This window comes from Aegilops tauschii, chromosome 3, assembly GCF_002575655.3.
Source record: "Aegilops tauschii subsp. strangulata cultivar AL8/78 chromosome 3, Aet v6.0, whole genome shotgun sequence".
Taxonomy (NCBI): Eukaryota; Viridiplantae; Streptophyta; class Magnoliopsida; order Poales; family Poaceae; genus Aegilops; species Aegilops tauschii.
Genome location: NC_053037.3, coordinates 19445244 through 19453982, shown reverse-complemented (window position 1 = coordinate 19453982; position 8739 = coordinate 19445244). Strand labels below are relative to the sequence as shown.

The 8739-nt window shown below is 47.5% G+C and overlaps 1 non-coding gene across 1 annotated transcript; it reads right to left on the bottom strand.

Annotated features, from left to right (window-relative positions):
• Positions 1-4605: 4605 nt before the first annotated feature.
• Positions 4606-8250, bottom strand: LOC109776616 (LEAF RUST 10 DISEASE-RESISTANCE LOCUS RECEPTOR-LIKE PROTEIN KINASE-like 2.1). The gene is made up of 3 exons (XR_012180895.1): positions 7281-8250; positions 6395-6470; positions 4606-6173 (listed from the first exon to the last, which is right to left on the bottom strand). It is a non-coding gene; the product is annotated as an LEAF RUST 10 DISEASE-RESISTANCE proteinUS RECEPTOR-LIKE PROTEIN KINASE-like 2.1 (transcript).
• Between the last annotated feature and the right edge of the window lie 489 nt (positions 8251-8739).

Sequence of the window (8739 nt, the reverse complement as noted above, 5' to 3'; positions counted from 1 at the left end):
ACGCAGACGATACGATGCTCTTATTCGAACCCGACGACCACAGCATAGCTACCACCAAGCTACTTCTACTTGCATTCGAGATCTTATCAGGGCTTAAGATCAACTTTATGAAGAGCGAAGTGATCACCATTGGGATGGATGATCTAGCTAGCGCGCGGGTGGCGAATTTACTTAATTGCAAGCTAGGGAGCTTTCCGATTAAATACTTGGGCCTCCCGATCTCGACCAAGAAACTTACCATAGCGGAATGGGAACCGCTGTATGGGAAAGTCGCTAACAGAGTGAGCCCTTGGAGGGGTAGGTTTATGTCCTCGGCGGCGAGGCTCATCCTAACCAACTCCAGCTTATCTTCCCTTCCTATATTCACAATGGGGATGTTCCTACTGGCGGATGGGGTTCACGCAAGACTCGATACTCCTCGTTCCCGGTTCTTTTGGGAAGGAGTTGGGACCAAGCGCAAGTACCGCTTAGTGAAATGGGCAGCGGCGTGTAGGCCAAAAAATTTTGGCGGCCTAGGTATTACGAATTCTAAACTCATGAACGTGGCCCTGCTAACTAAGTGGTGGTGGCGTCTTGCCCAAAACGAGTCGGGGCTCTGGGCAGACATCCTCCGAGCTAAATATTTCCCGGAGGGGAATTTGTTCAAGGCTAAAATCAACGGCTCGGCCTTTTGGAACGGGATCCAAGCGGTTCGACCGGCGTTTTCAGTGGCTGCGCAGTTCCGGGTAAACAACGGCAAGTCCACACGTTTCTGGCTCGACCACTGGTGGGGTCAGGAGCCGTTATGGCAATCACATCCGGAACTGTACCAATTGGCAACGGACACCAACATTATGGTGGCCGATGCTTTGCGCGTCCAACCTCCAGCCATCTCTTTCATTAGGAATCTAGAGACTAGGGAGGCCGCTAGCTGGGACGCTTTGTCGGCTAACTTGGGAGGGCTGACCCGTAGTAATGGGGCGGACACGATCTCGTGGAAGTTGAACGCTTCTAAGAGATTTACGGTCAAGTCCCTATATGACAAGCTATCTGAGGGTACTACGCTAGATATAGCTAGGGGGCTATGGAAGGCTGACATTCCTCTCAAAATCAAGATTTTCCTATGGCAAATGTTTCGCAACCGCTTACCTACGTCGGATAACGTTGCCAAACGAAATGGTCCGGCGGACGGCACGTGCACCACTTGCGGTTTAGGGGAAAACGCGAACCATGTGTTCTTTGGTTGTGTGCTCGCTAGATTTGCGTGGAGTGCGGTGAGAGACGCCTTCAATCAAAATTGGAACCCACAGTCTAGCCACGACATGCTGTTTATCTTAACGTCGCAAAGAGGGGCCAATGCTAGGATTGTTTGGAGATGCGTTGGGGCGCTACTTTGGTCCCTCTGGACGGTTCGAAACAAAATTACGATTGAACACAAGTTCCCGGCCCACCTCGCTGATATTATCTTCAAATGTCATATTTTCCTTCAGGTATGGACACCGCTGGGGAAGAAGCGTGACATCGAGCGCATGAAAGAGACTATGGAGCTGAACAAGACAACCATGGTGAATGCGCGGCAAGGGATGATGGCTGCACCATGAACCTCCTCATTTTGCTAGCTTTGGCCTTGATGTTTCGCATTTGTGATATCGAACTTGTGGCTGCGATCTCCTTAGCTATATCTTGAGCCATGTGCTCGTTGACTGTCTTTATTTGGCTTGTAAGACTCTATGTGTGGATTCTGCCTGGTGGCTTTATTAAGTTAAAGCCGGACGCTGCTAGCGACTATGTTCCAAAAAAGAGCAACTCTAGCCGATTCGCTACAACTCCGTCCCGCAAAATTGATATAAGGGCTGCCTCCAATATTTTTTGCGTTACCACGAGGACTCCGGCGGAATAGATCTTGTAAAAGAGCCACTTGTGTGCCCCCTTTCGTGGCTTCGATGGAACAGATCCTGTAAAATAATTCCAGAGTAACATACAACTAACTATATATGGTTGGTCAGAAAAGGAGCACATGATACCAATTTAGCCCTAGTTGCTTAATGAAATTAGGCAGAACCAGTTGCAAGTATAGTACCCCGAAGTTTTTATAATTCAAACAGCTGTTACCAAGAGCATCATCTTCTGATATTTATAATGCAAGCAGCTGATGCTTCAGGCAAGTGTAATTGGTTCTAAAGGTTATTTATCGATGAAGTACAGTAATTGGAGTACTCTATCAGTCTATCTTCCAAGGAGAAAGTTGGTCGGGAGGACCCAGACAATTGCTAGTGAAACACCATAGTCTACTAGTCAATGCCACCAATTGGGCATATTAGTAAACACCGACTCTTCAGTTGTGACATATTTGACTTGACTCGAAACAAAAATTGACCCAGAGAAACTTGAAGGGCTAGTTCAATATGCTATGCCTGGAAATGCAATGGATCTGGCCAATATGCTATGCTGTACAAATTTGGCCATCTGCGTCTGCAAAACTAAACAAGTAAAACAACCCAAGAAGGACTGGAATAATAAGTTGAACCACCGGCTGAGTGGTTTAGGTGGCATTTTATTAAGAAGCCAGAAAGGCGAGCATGGCCTGAGCCTCGGCTGGCTGCAAGCATTTTGGCCTACTTGACTCTAGCGAGCCAACAACTGGTCGACGCCAAGTTCTTGGTTCAATTCAGACTTTCATTAGCCGGGAAAATGTTGGGGTTAACGATAAAAAGGAGCTCCCACAATTATCTTTCTCAAAACAACAATTTTTAATTAGTACTCCAACTAGTTAAGAAGAAACATGAAAGAATCTACACCGAAAAGGCGTAATCAAAAGAGTTGGACTAAGGTATAGCAGGATTAAATTCCCAGTGGGGAGAGGGAGGCTACACTCCTCTTGCTGCTCACAGCCTCACTTGCACACGACGTCGGCAGTGGACTGATGCCTAAGCATGGGTGTGACTAGACGAGCCCTCGGGTTCTAACCACACCCCAATGCCGGCAAGCTCCAGTAGTCTGTGTCCCGATTTCCCGACTTCACGCTCACGCCTTGCTGGTCGGAAAGTCCACGCTAGACAAAGTATTGGGTCGCGGGCCCTCAGCTTGGGCAGGTTCAATTTGGGACTTGGTGTGGGACGGTGGGGTGGCCGGGGTTCCTCTGGATGTGAAAGAAGGTGCCTTTCCATGTCCCCGGTGGTTGGTTCCCTTATCGGCGGCTGCGAGTGGTGGTGTGGGGATGCAAGCCCTTGGATGCCAGGGCGGCGGCCCTGGAAGGTGGACTGCACGTTCGGCTCTGCGGCGGGTGGCATTGCAGTGGTGATGGCTTCTCTCCATGGTCGTGTGGATGGCGGAGAGCGGGGCGGCGAGGGATCCTAGTGATGCCGGTGATTTGTCAGTGGTGTCTTCTTCATCGTGATGTATAGGCTTGATTTCGTGACGACGGGCTTGATGATTAGGATACCTCGATCTGGCATGGGTGAGGCTCTGAACAAAAGCTCAGTGCTTCGGTGCCGGTGTGTGTCGATGCCTGTGGGCATCGTCTCCTTCCCAAGGGCATCGTGGAGGTCCCTCTTCCCGCATCAATGCTCCGGATGAAAATCCTTGATCGTTCCTTTGGTCTCGGCGGCGGCGGCGCATTCTGTCGTCACCCTCCTGGGGCGTCACTATGGAGTTCAGGTTCTCTTCGGTCGTGGCACATCGTCATTGGTGGGCAAGCTCAGATCTTGGCTCGAAGTCCCTTCGGCTGTGGTGTGAAGTGGTCTCGGTTGCTTCCTATCTTTTAAACGCGACTTCATTGGCATTGTTCTCGGTCCTTGGTGTCTGCTGGCAGGATCGGCGCTCCATGGCCCGGAGTGAGAGGGCAGGAGGCCCTCTCCAGCGGCAGCTTGGTTTGTACGTTGTAGCGATATCCGGTGGTTTCTTTTGGAGGCGTGGTTTCCTCCTCTAGCCAGTAGTCTTGGGTGCTTCTTGTTGGGGTGTGGCTACTTCTGTTTTTATGTTTATCCTTGATCTGCTGTGTAAAATGGTTCTCTCACCACTTTGTATCGGCTAGGTGGTATTGCTTTATATATAAAGCGAGGCAAAGGCCTTTTTTGGTAGTAGTATTTTTGTTTGATTTGCAGTGAACTAGGAAAAGGCCGAGAGCATAAATATGCAAGTGTTAGGCCGCTGCTGTCGGCTGATCTGCCATGCCTTGTGTTGCTCGAAAAAAAATCTTCCATGGCTCGATTCGCCGTGCCATCTCGCCGTGATACCTCCCTCCCGCGCCAGCGCTGCTGCATTCCGGAGCTACCACCGTGACCCACGCGACGAAGAGCCTCTCATCCCTCCCGCCGCATGATCGCATGGCCTGCCACGGCCACGGCACCGGTGGTCAGGGCAGGAAATGCTGGACCCCGAAGGCGGTGTCGAGGGAGAGTAACGGCGCGGTAGGGTGATGTGCGCCGCGCCAGGAGTAGGGCTCTGGTTGCCGGCGCGGCTGTGCGCCCGTGAGGGAAAATGGTGGTGCTATTCGATTGAGTGGTCGCCAAGAGCAGCAAGGTAAAAATTAAGTGCGCTCCCTTCTGATTCTATGGTTGATCTGGCCACTATTTTTTCCAATTTTTGGTAGTTGTTACTTCAACAGAGCAATATGATCCGCTGATTGTATATGTTTGGTTCGTGGATAAGATACTTAAATCTGGGCATGTATTGCTGCAATGTTCAGCTTCACAACGAAGCATTCAGGTTTCTTGATTTTGTAGGGTCGTCAGGTCGTGGTTAGAATAGATGCTCTACGACGCTTACTGGGTTTCCGAGGCCCCTAACTACTTATCTATGACTTACGTACTACGACCCTTACTTATACTATAAGTTACGTACCATTGTTGGAAGTTGGAATACCAAACACATGAATCACACCCAAACAGCTTTTATTTGGTTATCCATGTTTTAACTCATATGTCATATTAAATACAATAATCTCAAACAGCCCGGCCATGATGAGAGACACCATGCAACGTTTGAAAAATAAATATTACTGTTACACACTGTACTATCATAATGGTAATGCAGTGGGAATTTGAATTTACATTTGTCCAATTAATCTTCCTTTTGGCTATGGTAACAGTGCAGGGGATGCGGAGCAATACGATGATATGTAACCATAACTTGTGTGCGGCGACAAATATGACGGGACCGAGGGACATGAAAGGAACGGCTTCGGTGGCATCTCCAATTCATTGATGCTCTTTTCCAACATATCAATCACCTTGCTCATCGAAGGACGGTTTTCGGGGTTAGTTTGTATGCACCATAGGCCCACTAAGGCCATCTTTCTCATGGCCTCTTCAAGGTCGCAGATGACTTCACAAGTTTGTACCTGTTCTGCTACACTGTCATATATCCTGTTTGGAAAATACACATCACTTGAGCTCTCGGTATTCCCTTTTCCTTTATTTATCCTTCCTCCTACCATTTCCATGAGCATCATTCCATAGCTATAGACATCTGACTTTGTAGAAACGACTCCAAAACCTCTAGAGAATACTTCTGGAGCAATGAATCCAATGGTACCTCTTGCTTCGGCGACAGAGAGGATGCTACCGGCCTTGAGGTGACACAGTTTCGCTAAACCGAAATCTGCAATCTTGGGACAAAAATCTTCATCTAGAAGTATATTCTGAGGCTTGATGTCAAAATGGATGATGCGAGTACTACATCCTTGATGCAAATATTCCAATCCTCGTGCGATGCCAAGTGCTATTTGCTGTAACTTGTCCCATCCAATAACTAGATCTGAATTCTCTGTGTAAATATATTTCTCCAGTGAACCATTAGCCATATACTCATAAACAAGGGCTCGCTTTGCTCCTTCTAAGCAAAAACCGAGCAGACAGACAATGTTGATATGTGATGTCCTACAAATGCTAATTGCCTCATTTAGGAACTCCTCTCCATTGCCTTTGGAAACTTTTAGGAGCTTCACGGCAACCGCACAGCCATCTTGTAGGCTACCCCTAAATACCATGCCATATCCACCTTCTCCAAGTTTATCCTTGAAAGAGCTAGTCATTTGTTTCAGCTCTGAGTACTTGTACCTTTTCGGAGCCAAAGATCCATACTTCCGCAGCATTTCTTCCATGCTTGATTTATTACCGGTCTGCTTTGGGAGGATGAGAAGACTAATCTTTTTCTTATGTCGGTGCACCCCCCAAACTAGACATGTTAGCAAGCTGATTGTAGCAGACAGAGAAACTGTAAAAAAACGAAAAGTTGACATCATTTAGTAAAGTTGACAGTATATGCATGAGACTGTGTAAACTATCCCTTTTCTAATATAGCCATTTAGGAATCTTTCAATTTCACGTCATTAAATTAGAAATCTCCATAATTTGGTTAATTTTAGACTTAGCAGTTTGCCTTTAGATAGCATCAAAGTATGAAAGTTTGAGACAAAGTATCACGTATTTTCTGAGCAGAAGCCATGATAGACATACCTATCAAAATTAACTTCTTGCTGCGCCTACCATCTGCAGTGAAATTATTATGGTTAGTCAATGTAAGCATCAATCACAAAATTAAATAAAACATCAAAATGTACCATGGCAATTTGACAGCCAAGCGCAACTAGCTATTAGAAATGCATGCGGCATAAGCAGATCAAAATTTTAACTCCAATGGGAAAGATCAGTAGACCGACATCACATCAGAACCTGTAGTTTCTAAGATGTCATGTAGGTCCAAATAGCAGCATCTCTCAACATGTCAGCTCAGCTGAACAAACAAAATATAAAGAAGATAAGGGCATCTCCAACGCGGACCCTCAAACCGCCCGCAGCCGTCCGGACCGCGTGGCCCGGACGTGTTTTGCCATCCAGCACGGTCATGTATCGGTCCGCTCAGCAGTCTAGACGTCATTTTTTCACACAAGCGTCTGACATCCCTGGCCTACCCAAACCCTCTCCCTTGCCCGCACCCTTTCCCGCCTGAAGCGGTCATCCGTGCCACATTCATGCGTTCATCCGTCATCAGATCATTCCACAAAGCACAACGCGTTGACCAAGTCAAAATCATGTACTAATTCATGTACTAATCTTAAAATCCTTTGTTGGTGTACCCTATTTCATGCGGTTGCTTCATAATATAAAGCGGGGGAAACCCTTTTATATCTTAAAATCATGTACTAATCTCAAATTGGGGATCTCAGTTGATTGACAGAGCTTCCACGCCTAGAGAGCTTAGTGAATTAAAGGATAAGTCACTGACATGACTAATTTGCTTGGTTCGATTAGGGAAGTGCAAACAAATTAGGCACTGCTATTCCTAGTGTAGCTACAAACTTGATTAAAAAATAATTTGGTGGTTGAACTTACGTGCTGCTGCAGGCAGAGGGAGAGGGGGGGCCTCCCATGTCAAGAGGAAGCCATCCTTGATGAGCTGCTCGTAGTCGCTTGCGTTCGTCTTGCCTGACGATGAGCCCAGTACCGGCACGACGCTTGCATCGCAGCCCTCCATGGCGTAGCTGGCGTAGTTCCCGATCCGGTCGTGATGCACTCCCGAGCGGACAAACACCACCCACTCGTTCCTGCACCTCACTCTTGTCTGCACCAGGCCTCTGTCCGGACGTGCAGCAGCCACCGCGCTTTCCTCCGTGCAATTGTACAAAATGAGATTCAGGTTGCTGAGGTCGATCTTGAACTGGGTGTCTAGTTTGGCGGAGGTGTTCCCAATCTTTATGCCGCAACCGCTGGAGGCTTCCAATAGTTTCTGCTTGCCTTCATCAACGACTCGCAAGTTGCGTTCCTCGTAAGAGATACTGTTGATTGCAAAGCCGGGGATGAGGGGCACGGAGCTCCGTAGGGTTGCACTGCTGTTATTATAGCAAGTGACCTTGAAGTCCAAGATACCACACGATCTTCCCGCGTCTGTCTCAGCCAGCCAGAACGGATCAGAGATGGTGAGGGTGCCACACCTGTTGGCCGAGCGCGAGCAGCCTTCGCCTTGCTGCTCGTCAGCCCCGACGAGCATCAGTGGTAGCCACCAAACCCCGATGAAGACTAAGAACCAGTAGACAGGAGCCATCAAAATACAAGACTTGTAATTTGTGTCAGCAAGACACAGAAGGGGAGCAAACAAAGTTGGTGATCATGCATGTGCTGTGTGGCAAAGAACGGATGCTATATGCTTGGGGAATGGAATCATCTCACAGTCGTCGTACGTCTAACATGGGAACTCCGTATCTTAATTGACGGAGCAAAGGGAAGACCTGGAACGCAATCAGGAGTGGCCGCAGATCAAGTGGGTGCAGGACTTTTCAGACATGATGATATCGCGGTTGTTGTCCTAGCGCTTTCATGTGCCGAAGCAAGAAGATACTAGATGAGAGGTGATGCCGATTGAACAACACACTATTTCCACTTGACAAGGTTAAACCTAACAGACCTCTCAGCTGACTCATTTATTTTGCCTTATCATTTTTTGTTCGAAAAGGTATTTATTTTGCCTTATCATGTTCATTATTTTGAGAACCATATTTCTCAGTCTTATATTTGAGTATATACAGGCAACCAAATCATTTTAACAAAACCAACTACGCACATTTGCTTAAGAAGCCCAAACTGGGAGTTAGGTCGCTTGTTGCCCTAATGAGCTGATTTAAATTTCATCTATTTACGCAGTCCAAGGTAAGCATACCACCAAGTTTCACATGTTCTTATGGAATCTTGAGGCGGCCGGACAGAGATCACACCGCCAGCTAATTAATCTAACCAATATACTACACCTGCATGCAACAGGTCC